A 17215-nucleotide genomic window follows, 5' to 3' on the forward strand; every position below is an offset into this window, starting at 1 on the left:
TGATCACCCTCCGCTACCTGTTCCCCCATCGAATCCACTAACTTCTGCCATACACCCCATGCCGACACATACCTGTGCCAGGTATTTGGAGTAACCAAACTATTATCCAGAGTCAATGTGGTACTGAAACTATTCCCACAACCACCGGGGCCATTCGGTCTCCAGCTGCTCTGTGTTGGGCTCCAGCTCCCGAAACCTTTCCCATTGGAAGTGAGACCATGCATCAGTTACAGAATTCTCTACTCCTGGCACATGTGCAGCACAAACTAAACATTCAAATCCAGACATCTGAGAACTAGATGCCACAGCAGGGACAAAACCGGCGGAGAATCCGCTGGTAAGATGTTGATGCAATGGACCACGCTTAAATTATCACAAAAGAAATGCACTTTTTTATTCCTCAATTCCCTGCTCAAAACCTCCATAGTCACCACAATCAGAAACATCTGGAGCAGAGTCATATTTTAGGTCAGAACAGCTTCCTTCCATTCCCCAGGCCTTTCACCCTTGCACCACCTGCCCTTGTAATAAGCTCTGAAACCCCACAAACCAGAGGCATCCGTGTATAAAACCAAATCAGCGTTAGACATTTCATGCACCAACCAAACCAAACCAAACCATTGAAGAAAATCTGCCCAGATGGCTAAATCCGCCTTGTGGTCCGCATTCAGTCTCACAAAATGTAACGGGTGTTTAACGCCCGCCGTGGCCTGGGACGATCTTCTTGAGAAAACTCTGCTCATGTGTTGAATTCTGCAAGGAAAATGAAGCTTCCTTAAAAGAAACTGTAATTGGCGCAGTTGCAACTTCCCGGCCTGAAATGCTTCCTGCACACAAGTGTCAGGATTCCTCTGCTCAGTGTCTGGGATGCTGTGATGGACAGCTCTGTCATCCTATCCTGTGCTGGGGCCTGCTGAACTGTCGGTGCTTTGATTGACAGCTCAGTTGACCTACCTGACACTGGGAGGTGCAGAGATTTCCACAGGTGCTCCCTGTTCTTGGTAATTGCTCTGCTATTTAGATGAGTTGTATGGCCCAGATTACTGACAGTCAGAAGCTTATTCTAAGCCTGTGCTCTCTGGTGTGTTTCCCTGATCCCTGTGCTGTAAGTTCGGATATGCTGCTGCTGACCTTTGGACCGTGTTCCGACCTCCCATTTGTTATTGCCCCTTTGCATCTGATCGTCTGCTGCTGACCTTTGGACTGTGTTCAGACTACCCATTTGTTATTGCCCCTTTGCATCTGATCGCCTGCTGCGGACCTTTGGACTGTGTTCAGACTACCCATTTGTTATTGCCCCTTTGCATCTGATCGTCTGCTGCTGACCTTTGGACCATGTTCAGACTATCCGCTTGTTATTGCCCCTTTGCATCTGATCGTCTGCTGCTGACCTTTGGACTGTGTTCAGACTACCCATTTGTTATTGCCCCTTTGCATCTGATCGTCTGCTGCTGACCTTTGGACCATGTTCAGACTATCCGCTTGTTATTGCCCCTTTGCATCTGATCGTCTGCTGCTGACCTTTGGACTGTGTTCAGACTACCCGTTTGTTATCGCCCGTTTGCATCTGATTGTCTGCTGCTGACCTTTGGACCATGTTCAGACTATCCGCTTGTTATTGCCCCTTTGCTTATCCACTCTTTCTCTGGTATTCTGACCCTGGACTGTGACCTGACATACAACTTCATATTTTGCCTTGGTTTACTATGTGCTCTTTTGCTATTGACCCCGGAACGTCTAACTCACGACCTGTCCATGGGTTGTGAGTAGTGTCACATTTTGACTGGCCACAAAAGTACTTTTTTTTTTTTTGCAAATCTAACCCATAAGGTTCAGGATCTGGCAAGGGAACACCAAAAACTAGAATCTTCATAGTCCCAGCTGCAGGAACTATGGATGCTTCCCAGAGCTCTCCACCATTCACTGTAGCAATGACTCTTGCACCTTCTGACGTGCAGTTGGTCTTTCCTGAACCTGTAGTGGCATTTCCTGACACATTTTTGGGGGAGAAGGATCAGTGTAGGTTGTTTAGGGAGAACTGCAATTTATTTTTTGGGGGTTACAAACCCCCAAATATAACAGAAAGCATGGAAAGTCTACTTCTAAAGCAGATAGATGAAGCTGCAACCCATAATGAGGTCCTGGTTATGGGGGACTTTAACTACCCGGATATTAACTGGGAAACAGAAACCTGTGAAACCCATAAAGGCAACAGGTTTCTGCTAATAACCAAGAAAAATTATCTTTCACAATTGGTGCAGAATCCAACCAGAGGAGCAGCACTTTTAGACCTAATACTATCTAATAGACCTGACAGAATAACAAATCTGCAGGTGGTTGAGCATTTAGGAAATAGCGACCACAATATTGTACAGTTTCACCTGTCTTTCACTAGGGGGACTTGTCAGGGAGTCACAAAAACACTGAACTTTAGGAAGGCAAAGTTTGAACAGCTTAGAGATGCCCTTAATCTGGTAGACTGGGACAATATCCTCAGAAATGGGAATACAGATAATAAATGGGAAATGTTTAAGAACATCCTAAATAGGCAGTGTAAGCGGTTTATACCTTGTGGGAATAAAAGGACTAGAAATAGGAAAAACCCAATGTGGCTAAACAAAGAAGTAAGACAGGCAATTAACAGTAAAAAGAAAGCATTTGCACTACTAAAGCAGGATGGCACCATTCAAGCTCTAAAAAACTATAGGGAGAAAAATACTTTATCTAAAAAACTAATTAAAGCTGCCAAAAAGGAAACAGAGAAGCACATTGCTAAGGAGAGTAAAACTAATCCCAAACTGTTCTTCAACTATATCAATAGTAAAAGAATAAAAACTGAAAATGTAGGCCCCTTAAAAAATAGTGAGGAAAGAATGGTTGTAGATGACGAGGAAAAAGCTAACATATTAAACACCTTCTTCTCCACGGTATTCACGGTGGAAAATGAAATGCTAGGTGAAATCCCAAGAAACAATGAAAACCCTATATTAAGGGTCACCAATCTAACCCAAGAAGAGGTGCGAAACCGGCTAAATAAGATTAAAATAGATAAATCTCCGGGTCCGGATGGCATACACCCACGAGTACTAAGAGAACTAAGTAATGTAATAGATAAACCATTATTTCTTATTTTTAGTGACTCTATAGCGACAGGGTCTGTTCCGCAGGACTGGCGCATAGCAAATGTGGTGCCAATATTCAAAAAGGGCTCTAAAAGTGAACCTGGAAATTATAGGCCAGTAAGTCTAACCTCTATTGTTGGTAAAATATTTGAAGGGTTTCTGAGGGATGTTATTCTGGATTATCTCAATGAGAATAACTGTTTAACTCCATATCAGCATGGGTTTATGAGAAATCGCTCCTGTCAAACCAATCTAATCAGTTTTTATGAAGAGGTAAGCTATAGACTGGACCACGGTGAGTCATTGGACGTGGTATATCTCGATTTTTCCAAAGCGTTTGATACCGTGCCGCACAAGAGGTTGGTACACAAAATGAGAATGCTTGGTCTGGGGGAAAATGTGTGTAAATGGGTTAGTAACTGGCTTAGTGATAGAAAGCAGAGGGTGGTTATAAATGGTATAGTCTCTAACTGGGTCGCTGTGACCAGTGGGGTACCGCAGGGGTCAGTATTGGGACCTGTTCTCTTCAACATATTCATTAATGATCTGGTAGAAGGTTTACACAGTAAAATATCGATATTTGCAGATGATACAAAACTATGTAAAGCAGTTAATACAAGAGAAGATAGTATTCTGCTACAGATGGATCTGGATAAGTTGGAAACTTGGGCTGAAAGGTGGCAGATGAGGTTTAACAATGATAAATGTAAGGTTATACACATGGGAAGAGGGAATCAATATCACCATTACACACTGAACGGGAAACCACTGGGTAAATCTGACAGGGAGAAGGACTTGGGGATCCTAGTTAATGATAAACTTACCTGGAGCAGCCAGTGCCAGGCAGCAGCTGCCAAGGCAAACAGGATCATGGGGTGCATTAAAAGAGGTCTGGATACACATGATGAGAGCATTATACTGCCTCTGTACAAATCCCTAGTTAGACCGCACATGGAGTACTGTGTCCAGTTTTGGGCACCGGTGCTCAGGAAGGATATAATGGAACTAGAGAGAGTACAAAGGAGGGCAACAAAATTAATAAAGGGGATGGGAGAACTACAATACCCAGATAGATTAGCGAAATTAGGATTATTTAGTCTAGAAAAAAGACGACTGAGGGGCGATCTAATAACCATGTATAAGTATATAAGGGGACAATACAAATATCTCGCTGAGGATCTGTTTATACCAAGGAAGGTGACGGGCACAAGGGGGCATTCTTTGCGTCTGGAGGAGAGAAGGTTTTTCCACCAACATAGAAGAGGATTCTTTACTGTTAGGGCAGTGAGAATCTGGAATTGCTTGCCTGAGGAGGTGGTGATGGCGAACTCAGTCGAGGGGTTCAAGAGAGGCCTGGATGTCTTCCTGGAGCAGAACAATATTGTATCATACAATTATTAGGTTCTGTAGAAGGACGTAGATCTGGGTATTAATTATGATGGAATATAGGCTGAACTGGATGGACAAATGTCTTTTTTCGGCCTTACTAACTATGTTACTATGTTACTATGTTATGACCACGGTCTTCAGGGGATGATTCCCAGCGGGTGGAAATAATCATGCCCCTATTAAGAGGGAGTCCTCAGAGTTCGGCATTCTCTTTGCCTCCACTAGCTCCAGAACGGTCTTCTGTTGTTGCCTTTTTTGACACCTTAGGGATGATCTATGATGAACCTGACAGGGCCCAGGTTGCAGATGCTAAGATCATGAACCTGAGACATGGGGGCCGCATCACAGAGGACTATAGCTGTGAGTTCCGGCAATGGTCCTCTGAAGTTTTGTGGGATGATGCAGATCTCAGGTGTCAGTTTCACCGTGGCCTTTTGGATAGTCTAAAGGACACTCTGGCTTTGCATGCTCTGCCCTGTTCCCTGAGGGGCCATGACCCAGGCCATTCAAATGGATCACCAGATTCGTGAGAGACGTGGTGAATGACAGGGGGTTTCAGTCATCCTGCCCAAGTCTGTTCACTTGCCAGAGACTGAACCAATGGAAGTTGGAACCACCAGCTCTCGGGCCGTGGAGAGGAGACACCGGTGTAATCTAGAACTCTGCTTCAACAGTGGTCATGCTGGACATTTCATCAAAGACTGCTCGATACACTTTCAAGTCAGAAAGCCGTCGGGTAACGTCTAAGTCTGGGTGATATTCGATAAGGTCACCCAGACTTCCAGGTACCTTTTACTCCTCAGATAAGTATTGCTGAGCGTGGAACTTTGTTTTCAGAACGTGTTGTTATCTGCTGTTGCTTTCATTGACTGTGAATCTGCCGCCAATTTCATTGACTCTGGACTGGTTCGTAAATTAGGATTAGAGACAGTTAGACTCCAAAGACCCATTCAAGATTGTTGCCATTGGCAAGACACCGTTACTCCCGAACCTTTTAAAACTTGCAATGGTGGATATCACACTTAGGGCTCATACTCACTTGCGTGAAATACGACCGAGTCTCGCATGGTAACACCCGGCTCTGCCGCCGGCACTTGGGAGCGGAGCGTGCAGCTCCATATATTGCTATGCGGCCGCAAGCTCTGCTCTGGAGTGCCGGCAGCAGAGCCGGGTTTTAACATGCGAGACTTGGCCGTATTTCTCGCAAGTGAGTATGAGCCCTTAGAGTGGGAATTCTTCACTCTGAGTCCATCTCCTGCTATGTGTTGGATAATTTACCTGCAGGGATGGTGTTGGGATTTCCATGGCTGCATATCCATAAACCTGTAATTGTTTGGTGTCAGAAGGATATTGATAAATGGAGTTCCTACTGTCGTAAAAAATGTCTTAGCTCTGTATAAACTTGCTCCGCTAGTCTGAAGGGTCTGCCGAGGTACCTGAAAGACTTCGGAGATGTGTTCTTGGAGAAAGAAGCTGAGAGACTACCTCCCCATTGTCCTTATGATTGTACTATAAATCTTATTCCTAATGCCAAATTGCCTAAAGCTCGCCTGTATAATTTGTCAGGACCTGAACGGACCACTCTGAATGAATGAATATCTTAATGAAAGTTTAAAGAATGGTCATGTCAGTCCCTCCTTACCTATAGCTGCGGGGTTCTTTTTTGTGAAAAAGAAAGATGGTGGCCTCCTTCCTTGCCTTGATTTCCGTGAACTAAACAAAATTACAGTAAAGGACAGGCCGGAGCGAGCCGCCCCTTCCCCCCGCGGCCTAAGCGAAGGCCATCATGACACGGGAAGGAGAGGAGGAGGTGGGCGTTTTTAGGTTAATTAGAAGGGGGTGGGCTGGCCTGGAGGGGTAATGCGAATAGCAGGGGGTGGGGGCTGGTCAGTTTCCCGCTCACCTCTGGAGAAGCGTCCCTCCCTCCCGCCCTTAATATTGTTTTACTGGGGTGACATGATTGGTGGCGAGCGGGTGGGTTTTTTTTTAGTCTTTATTTGGGTTTGTTAAATGTTGGGTCATTGCGGCCTAGGCGCCTGGGGGGAGTCCTTGTAGTTGGTTGAAATTGGTTTGGGGGGTCCATTGGCGTATGGCTCCCCTGTTCTGGTGTTTAATATGTTTCAGATCTGGTGAAGCGTGGTGGGGAGTTCCGGCAAGGGTGCTCGGATCTCCAGATTATTACCGTGAACAGTGAACCCACTTGTGGGTTTTTGGTGCTCCCGAGCCAGGTTTACAACTGCTGGGAGTAAAATTATTGGTTTTGGTTAGGTTCACGTTATGGGTTGTTAAATCACCAGATTCGTGTGGGCTCCAAGGACTTCTCCTAGTTTTAAAGAAATATGCTAATGTTTTTTACATTTAACATAGTAACATAGTAACATAGTTAGTAAGGCCGAAAAAAGACATTTGTCCATCCAGTTCAGCCTATATTCCATCATAATAAATACCCAGATCTACGTCCTTCTACAGAACCTAATAATTGTATGATACAATATTGTTCTGCTCCAGGAAGACATCCAGGCCTCTCTTGAACCCCTCGACTGAGTTCGCCATCACCACCTCCTCAGGCAAGCAATTCCAGATTCTCACTGCCCTAACAGTAAAGAATCCTCTTCTATGTTGGTGGAAAAACCTTCTCTTCTCCAGACGCAAAGAATGCCCCCTTGTGCCCGTCACCTTCCTTGGTATAAACAGATCCTCAGCGAGATATTTGTATTGTCCCCTTATATACTTATACATGGTTATTAGATCGCCCCTCAGTCGTCTTTTTTCTAGACTAAATAATCCTAATTTCGCTAATCTATCTGGGTATTGTAGTTCTCCCATCCCCTTTATTAATTTTGTTGCCCTCCTTTGTACTCTCTCTAGTTCCATTATATCCTTCCTGAGCACCGGTGCCCAAAACTGGACACAGTACTCCATGTGCGGTCTAACTAGGGATTTGTACAGAGGCAGTATAATGCTCTCATCATGTGTATCCAGACCTCTTTTAATGCACCCCATGATCCTGTTTGCCTTGGCAGCTGCTGCCTGGCACTGGCTGCTCCAGGTAAGTTTATCATTAACTAGGATCCCCAAGTCCTTCTCCCTGTCAGATTTACCCAGTGGTTTCCCGTTCAGTGTGTAATGGTGATATTGATTCCCTCTTCCCATGTGTATAACCTTACATTTATCATTGTTAAACCTCATCTGCCACCTTTCAGCCCAAGTTTCCAACTTATCCAGATCCATCTGTAGCAGAATACTATCTTCTCTTGTATTAACTGCTTTACATAGTTTTGTATCATCTGCAAATATCGATATTTTACTGTGTAAACCTTCTACCAGATCATTAATGAATATGTTGAAGAGAACAGGTCCCAATACTGACCCCTGCGGTACCCCACTGGTCACAGCGACCCAGTTAGAGACTATACCATTTATAACCACCCTCTGCTTTCTATCACTAAGCCAGTTACTAACCCATTTACACACATTTTCCCCCAGACCAAGCATTCTCATTTTGTGTACCAACCTCTTGTGCGGCACGGTATCAAACGCTTTGGAAAAATCGAGATATACCACGTCCAATGACTCACCGTGGTCCAGCCTATAGCTTACCTCTTCATAAAAACTGATTAGATTGGTTTGACAGGAGCGATTTCTCATAAACCCATGCTGATATGGAGTTAAACAGTTATTCTCATTGAGATAATCCAGAATAACATCCCTCAGAAACCCTTCAAATATTTTACCAACAATAGAGGTTAGACTTACTGGCCTATAATTTCCAGGTTCACTTTTAGAGCCCTTTTTGAATATTGGCACCACATTTGCTATGCGCCAGTCCTGCGGAACAGACCCTGTCGCTATAGAGTCCGTAAAAATAAGAAATAATGGTTTATCTATTACATTACTTAGTTCTCTTAGTACTCGTGGGTGTATGCCATCCGGACCCGGAGATTTATCTATTTTAATCTTATTTAGCCGGTTTCGCACCTCTTCTTGGGTTAGATTGGTGACCCTTAATATAGGGTTTTCATTGTTTCTTGGGATTTCACCTAGCATTTCATTTTCCACCGTGAATACCGTGGAGAAGAAGGTGTTTAATATGTTAGCTTTTTCCTCGTCATCTACAACCATTTATTGTTAACTGTTTTATGTTAATAAAAGAGGCTGCTGTGGCCTATATTATTCCAACAAAATTATGGTCTCTGTCGTTAATTGGGTTAAGGGGCTGGGAAATAATGGTTGGTTATAAAGGGTAAAAAACCATTAATTGATTGGATCAAAGTGGCTAGGTACTATCCTACGGAGCGTCTTCGACTATACCGGAGTCAAGAACACTTACCAGCTTCCACTCATCCCCGACATATATTATCAGCTTACTGGGGCTAAATGGTTTTCTAAGCTTAACCTTAGAGGGGCATATAATCTGATACGTGTCCAGGAGGGTGATGAGTGGAAAATGGCATTTTTAACATCAGAGGTTTTATTTGAGAACCTGGTCATGCCTTTTGGGTTAACCAATGCAACTGCTGTCTTCAGAACTGTATGAATGACATTTTCTCTGATATTATTGTAACGTTTATTGTTGTATATGGCCCCATTCATATGTCCGTGTCTCCGGTGTGTGTGGTGACAGTTTTCACACGTACCGGAGATACATACACATGTAGACCCATTCAAATGAATAGGTCTATACACATGTCAGTGTGTTTCCACGGACCATGTGTCCGTGGGCAAAACATGCTGACATGTCATTTTTTTGCCGTCAGCACGGATGGCAAAACGTCCCGCACATGTGCACATGGACAACACACTTTGATGTTCTCTGTGTGACAAGGGCGGCCGCCGGGGAAGAAGTACTACTGTAAGTGCTGTTCCCCGGCGGCTGATGCTGAAGCTGGCTGTCAACATTCTCCCATGCTCCGCCGGCGAGCAGAGGAGAATGATGAGCATTATATTAAAGTCCAAGCGACAGCAGGTGGTGGCTTTTGGGACTGTTACCCCCATCATTCGACACCTGCTGTCCCTTTTAACAGTGACAGTAGGTGCGGAGGATGGGGGTATTCCACAGCTGCCGGCTACGATCGTTAGGAAATAAATGAATGAAAAAACCGATGTGGGTTCCCCCCTATTTTATTAACCAACCAGACAAAACTCACAGCTGGGGGCTGCTATTCTCAGACTGGTAAGGAGTAGTGTTGAGCGATACCTTCCGATATTTGAAAGTATCGGTATCGGATGGTATCGGCCGATACCGGCAAAATATCGGATCTCGCCAATACCGATACCCAATACCACTACAAGTCAATGGGACACAAATATCAGAATATATCCTGGATGGTTCCCAGGGTCTGAAGGAGAGGAAACTATCCTTCAGGCCCTGGGATCCATATTAATGTAAAAAATAAAGAATAAAAATAAAAAATATGGCTATACTCACCCCTCCGGCGAACCCTGGCTGTCACCGCTGCGAGCGTCTGCCTCCGTTCCTGAGAATGTAGTGAGTGAAGGACCTTCGATAACGTCGCGGTCAGGTGACCGGTCACCTGACTGCTCACGTGACTGCTCACCTGACCGCGACATCATCGAAGGTCCTTCACTCACTACATTCTCAGAAACGGAGGCGGACGCTTGCAGCGGTGACAGCCAGGGTCCTTCGGAGGGGTGTGTATAGCCATATTTTTTTATTCTTTATTTTGTTACATTAATATGGATCCCAGGGCCTGAAGGAGAGTTTCCTCTCCTCTAGACCCTTGGAACCATACGCACCGCACACTCCGATTCCGAGATCACAAAAATATCAGAACTCGGTATCGGAATTCCGATACAGCAAATATCGGCCGATACCCGATACTTGCAGTATCGGAATGCTCAACACTAGTAAGGAGCCATTGATATAGGCCCCCCAGCCTAAAAACAGCAGCCCGCAGCTGCCCAGAAAAGGCGCATCTATTAGATGCACCTTTTCTGGCGCTTTGTGCGGCTCTTCCCACTTGCCCTGCACATCTAGCAGGGTGCAGCAGGCCTTCACTGATGCCTTTATCAGTGGAGGCCTGCTACATCCTGCTAGATGTAACATAGTAACATAGTAACATAGTTAGTAAGGCCGAAAAAAGACATTTGTCCATCCAGTTCAGCCTATATTCCATCATAATAAATACCCAGATCTACGTCCTTCTACAGAACCTAATAATTGTATGATACAATATTGTTCTGCTCCAGGAAGACATCCAGGCCTCTCTTGAACCCCTCGACTGAGTTCGCCATCACCACCTCCTCAGGCAAGCAATTCCAGATTCTCACTGCCCTAACAGTAAAGAATGTACATTTGTCATCATACAGGATTTTGGGAAGTCTGTATCTTATGGTATGTGTTGTTGTTTTTTTTGTTTGTTTTTTTAGCATGGTTAGAACCGTGGATGCCCATAAAATTCTGCCCAAAACTCTAAATGGGAGGGCGGCGGCGCCACTGGGTTCTGCTGGATTTTCTTGTGCGCAGGGAGACCAAATACGGCTACCATATTTACTTCCTGGTAGCTATGCTTTATAACTCGATAACGCAGCGTTTTAGAGGTGGCTGTATGGTATGGGCTTGTGGGGAAAGGAATGCAGATTCCGATTATGTGCTCGGCTAGGTTTAGAGGTATTGCATTCTTTATTATAGGTAATTTTCTAGATTCAATATCTCAGAGCCTTGTGCTATTGAGCCTGGGATCTGTGGTGCCAATATGTCTGCGTGTCAGCCTGAGTCCAACAAAGGAAGCCAGTTAACTGGTAACTGCACAAGAGTTCACATCCCTGTTATAATTGCTGGACTTGGTGCTGAGGGATACAGGGTCTATGTCTTTTGCCCCCCTGGGGAGAGTTTCAAAGGCCTTTTTGCTTGAGCTAATTAAAAAAAGCCATTGGTCTGCCATGTCCAAGGAAGTGCCTATGCTGGATAATGAGGTCTCGTTGTTTGCTGTGTATTTGTCTTCCCTTTTGGACTGGGGAATGCCAAAGGTGTGGGCTGAGTTTGCGAGCAAGTATTTTGGGCCAACCTGTATCTGATAAGGAATTCCATCAGATATCAAAATTAGATAGATATCAATTGGATATAATTTTCCCATATCTCGCACCTAACCCCTTTAGATAGCGCTAGGGGGCATCAAATTCCTGTGTTCCCCCAAGCGCACTCCTGCAATCCCTCGTTGCTGAGATAACCCATCAGTGTTACCGTGGTCACGGCCCCTTTTGTGGCGAATGGATGAGTGGTACTGCTGGAGCACCAGGGTCCAATGCAGCAACCTCCCATTTGTCCCGGAGACATTGTGTAACCAGCTGAGGGAGTTGTGGTCCGTCTCCACGATGAAGGGATGCCAGTACAAATATGGCTGCAGGGTCCACACAATTGCCAGGCACTCCTTTTCCATCATGGAGGTAGGCCACCTCTCTCGGCACAAGCTTCCTGCTCAGGTACAGGATGGGATGCTCCTGGCCCACTGTGTTGACCTGGCTGAGCACGGCACTGAGGCCAAAGTCACTGGCATCGGTCTGTACTACGAATGGCCACGCAAAGTCAGCAACTTGTAGTACTGGGGAGCTGGAGAGAGTGGTCTTGAGTGCCTGAAAAGCGGTCTCGCAGGTGACTGACCAGTCTACCAAGAGAGGCAGCTTTTTGTTTTCCATTAGGGGCTTGGCCAGGGTACTATAGTGTGAAACAAACCTCCAGCGGTCCCTAGGAAGGACATCACCTGTTTCTTGGCCCTGGGGGTGGGCAAGGATGCGATGGCATCCGCTTTCCCGGGTTCTGTCTTCAGAAAACCCCCCCCCGCCTACCCAGTGACTCAGGTAGAGGACCTCGCTCATGCTCAGCTTGCACTTTTCTGGCTTGATGGTCAAACCTGCCCTTTGGATCCGCCTAAGAACCTGCGGCAGATGCTCTAGGTGATCCTCCCATGTGGGCCTGAAGATGTCGATATCATCCAGATCAGCTGCCACGTACCCTTCAAGTCCCTGGAGCAGCACGTTGACCATTCTTCATGCCGAATGGCATCACGGTAGACTCATACAGTCCAAACGGGGTGATGAAGGCAGAGTGCTCCCGGGTCTCGAGAGTCAGAGGGATCTGCCAATATCCTCGGCTCAGATCCATGATGGTAAGGTACTTAGGCCCGGCCAACTAATCAAGAAGGTCATCGATGAGTGGCATAGGGAACGCATCAGTGACCATGACAGCATTGAGTCCCCTGTAGTTCACGCAGAACCGGGTTTTTCGGTCCTTTTTGGGGACGAGGACTACGGGCGATGCCCTCGCGCTGTTGGATGCTTGGAAAACTGAAGGTTCATGGTTCAAACCAAAAGGCATGACCAGACACTCAAAATAGCCCTCAAGGGTATTGAACGCTGTTTTCCTTTCATCCTCTTCTCTGATTCTAACCAGGTTGTAAGCTACTCAACCTTATGACTGCTGTGTTTGAAACTGTTAAACTGTAAAGCACTGCAGAATATGTTGGCGCTATATAAAGATTATTATTATTATTATTAGCTCCGAGAACCTGGCTGAACAGATCCAGAATCACAGGAAGAGGGTATGGATCTCGGATGGTAATCTGATTTAATTTTCAGAAATCTAAACAGGGACTTAGACTGCCATCTTTTTTTCTTCTTCACAAAGAAGAACCCTGCCTCCACGGGTGAAGATGAGGGTCGAATATGCCCCTTCTCCAGACTTTCCGCAATGAAATCCTTAAACAGTTCTCATGGAAGTAAACTTCCCACTCAACGATCTCCCTGGCTTGCCAATCCACCAATGGATTATGTTTCACTAACCAGGGAAGACCCAATACAATTGGGGAGGGAAGACCATCGAGGACTAGTGTTGAGCATTCCGATACTGCAAATATCGGGTATCGGCCGATATTCGCTGTATCGGAATTCCAATACCGAGTTCCGATACTTTTGCGATATCGGATACCGGAATCGGAAGTTCCTATAGTGCAATTATGCACTATAATGGAGTGTGGGCGGTGCGTGGGCAGTGCGTGGGTGGAGACTGCATGTGTATGTGTGTGCAGGCCTGCCGGAGGTCTGTACGGGCCTCTTGGGGGTCTGTGCGTGCCTGCTGGGGGTCTGTGTGTGCCTGCCGGGGGTCTGTGCATGCCTGCCAGGGGTCTGTGCTGGCTGCCGGGGGTCTGTGCGGGCCTGCTGGGGGTCTGTGCGGGCCTGCCGGGGGTCTGTGCAGGCTGCCGGGGGTCTGTGCAGGCTGCCGGGGGTCTGTGTGGGCTGCAGGGGGTCTGTGCATGCCTGCCAGGGCTCTGTGCGGGATGCCGGGAGTCTGTGTGGGCTCCCGGGGGTCTGTGCATGTGTGCAGGCATCGTCTGATGGGACTACAAGTCCCATCGGATGATGCCTGCTACAGTGACAGTGATTGACACATTAGCCAATGATGGGACAGTAGTAGTAGTCCCATCATCCGGCTAATGTGTACATACATACTACATACAACATACTACATACATACAACATACTACATACATACTACATGCATACTACATACAACATACTACATACATACAACATACTACATACATACTACATACAACATACTACATACAACATGCTACATACTACATACAACATACATACAACATACTACAAACATACATACATACTACATACATACTACATACATACTACATACCATACATTCATACATTACATACCATACATTCATACATTACATACAATTCATTCATACATTACATACAATACATACATACATACATACAGTACATATAACTTAGATTACATACTCACCATTACTTGTCACTTTGTTCCCCGAAGCCAGTGTCATCTGTAAAAATGATTAAAATAACAAACAACCAATATACTCCCAGTCCGCAGAAATCCACGAGTGTCCCACGACGATCTCCCTCGGAGAACTGCAGCATCAGCTGATGCGACCGCTCTCCAGGGGCTCCAGGAACACAATGACGGGAGGAAGGTATCCTTCCACCACTGTATTCCTCCACCGCTGTAAAAAAAATAGTCCCTAGTCTCAGTTTTGACATTGCTGTGTGAGAAATTTTCCCACGCAGCAATTGCCATAAAGTGAGACTTTGAACTATAGAAACCTCAGTGATGCACTGCAAGAGCCATTGTCTCCTGTCAGTGTGTCACTGAGGGTCCTATAGAGCAGTGACATCACCCGATGTCACTGTTCTATAGGGGAGATCGTCGTGGGACACTCGTTATTAATGCACTACGGCGGACAGGTAGTATACGGTTTATTTAACGTTTTTTGCAGGTGCTGAAGTATGGTAAGTATGGTTAAATGAAGAATCTTAAAATACTTTTTTCCTAATGTGTGCGTGTTTTATTAACCCTTTATTACTATTGGATTTATAATGGATAGGCGTCTTATTGACGCCTCTCCGTTATTAACCTGGCTTAATGTCACCTTACAATAGCAAGGTGACATTAACCCCTTATTACCCCATATCCCACCGCTACACGGGAGTGGGAAGAGAAGGGCTAAGTGCCGGAGGCTGCTGCGGGCTGGTATTAGTAGCTGGGGGGGCAATAACCATGGCCCCTCTCTAGGCTATGAATATCAGCCCGCAGCTGTCTGCGTAGCCTATCTGGCTATAAAATATAGGGGGACCCCACGTCATTTTTTGGGGGGTCCCCCTATTTTAATAGCCAGTAAAGGCTACGCAGCCAGCTACGGGCTGATATTCATAGCCTCGGAGGGGCCATGAGTGTTACCCCCTTCCCAGGCTACAAATATTTGCTCCCGGCCGTCGGCTTTCCCTCTCTGGCGCAGAAAATTGCGCGGGAGCCCACGCCGTTTTTTTTCAGTTTGGTGCAGTTTTGATGCAGTTTTTCATGCAGGTTTTGATGCAGTTTTTGATGCTGTTTTTGGTGCAGTTTTGATGCAGGTTTTTGGTGCGGTTTTTGATGCTGTTTTTGGTGCAGTTTTGATGCATTTTTTAATGCAGTTTTTGATGCGGTTTTTGATGCAGTTTTTGATGCATTTTCTGATGCATGTTTTGATGCAGTTTTTTGGTGCAGTTTTGATGCAGTTTTTGGTGCAGTTTTGATGCAGTTTTTGGAAATAAATAAATGGAAAATGTGCATTATTTGAATGGAAACATGCATGAAAAAACGTATTCAGAGGCAGGATTCATCATTTCACATCTCAGTTTCATCCGTTTTTTGCCGGATCTGTCGCTGTGCGTTTTTTCAGTAGATAGAAAAAACGTTCCTCTGTATGTGTTTTCCGTCCGGTGGAAACAGCTTTTTTGACGGATCCTGCAAAAAAACGGATGAAACGTGTGGCAATCAGGCGCAAATACAACTCTATGAGAAAAAACGGATCCGGCGGAAAAAACGGATCCTACAAATGTGCTCGCAGGATGCGTTTTTTTACCCATAGACTTGTATTAGCGACAGATCGCGACAGATGGCCACACGTTGCGTCCGTCGTGCAATGGACCCGTCATGTTTTGGCGGACCGTCGGCACGAAAAAACGTTTAAGTGAACTTTTTTTGTCCGTCGCGTCCGCCATTTTCTACCACGCATGCGCGGATGAAACTCCGCCCCCTCCTCCCCGTACTTCAGAATGGGCAGCGGATGCGTTGAAAAACTGCATCCACTGCTCATGTCATGCACAAATTTTGCAACGTGCGTCGGTATGTCGGCCCGACGCATAGCGATGGACCCGTGCCGACGCAAGTATGAAAGAGGCCTTAATGAGCGTTTAATTTTAAAAAAAAACGGAAAAAGACGGCTCCCGCGCAATTTTCTGCACCAGAGGGGGAATGCCAACGGCTGGGGGCCAATATTTGTAGCCTGCTATGAATATCAGCCTGTAGCTGTCTGCGTAGCCTTTACTGGCCATTAAAATAGGGGGACCCCCCAAAAATGTGGGGTCCCCCTATATTTTATAGCCAGAAAGGCTACGCAGACAGCTGCGGGCTGATATTCATAACCTAGAGAGGGACCATGGATATTGCCCCCCCTCCCAGCTACAAATACCAGTCCGCAGCCGTCCCACAAATGGCGCATCTGTAATGTTCCAATTCCGGCACTTAGCCCCTCTCTTCCCACTCCCGTGTAGCGGTGGGATATGGGGTAATAAGGGGTTAATGTCACCTTGCTATTGTAAGGTGACATTAAGCCAGGTTAATAACAGAGAGGCGTCAATAAGACGCCTATCCATTATTAATCCAATAGTAATAAAGGGTTAATAAAACACACACACATTAGGAAAAAAGTATTTTAAGATTCTTCATTTAACCATACTTACCATACTTCAGCGCCTGCAAAAAACGTTAAATAATAAACCGTATACTTACTTTCCGCCATAGTCCAATTAATAACGAGTGTCCTACGATGATCTACCCTATAGAACAGTTACATCGGGTGATGTCACTGCTCTATAGGACCCTCAGTGACACACTAACAGGAGACAATGGCTCCTGCAGTGCATCACTGAGGTTACCTTAGGACAAAGTCTCACTTTATGGCAATTGCTGCGTGGGAAAATTTCTCACACAGCAATGCCAAAACTGAGACTAGGGACTATTTTTTTACAGCGGTGGAGGAATACAGTGGCGGAAGGATACCTTCCACCCGTCATTGTGTTCCTGGAGCCCCTGGAGAGCGGTCGCATCAGCTGATGCTGCCTGTTGTGAATTCTGTGGCAGAGCTCCCTCTTGTGGTCACAAGT

The sequence above is a fragment of the Ranitomeya imitator genome, chromosome 3 (assembly GCF_032444005.1).
Source record: "Ranitomeya imitator isolate aRanImi1 chromosome 3, aRanImi1.pri, whole genome shotgun sequence".
NCBI classification, from domain to species: Eukaryota; Metazoa; Chordata; class Amphibia; order Anura; family Dendrobatidae; genus Ranitomeya; species Ranitomeya imitator.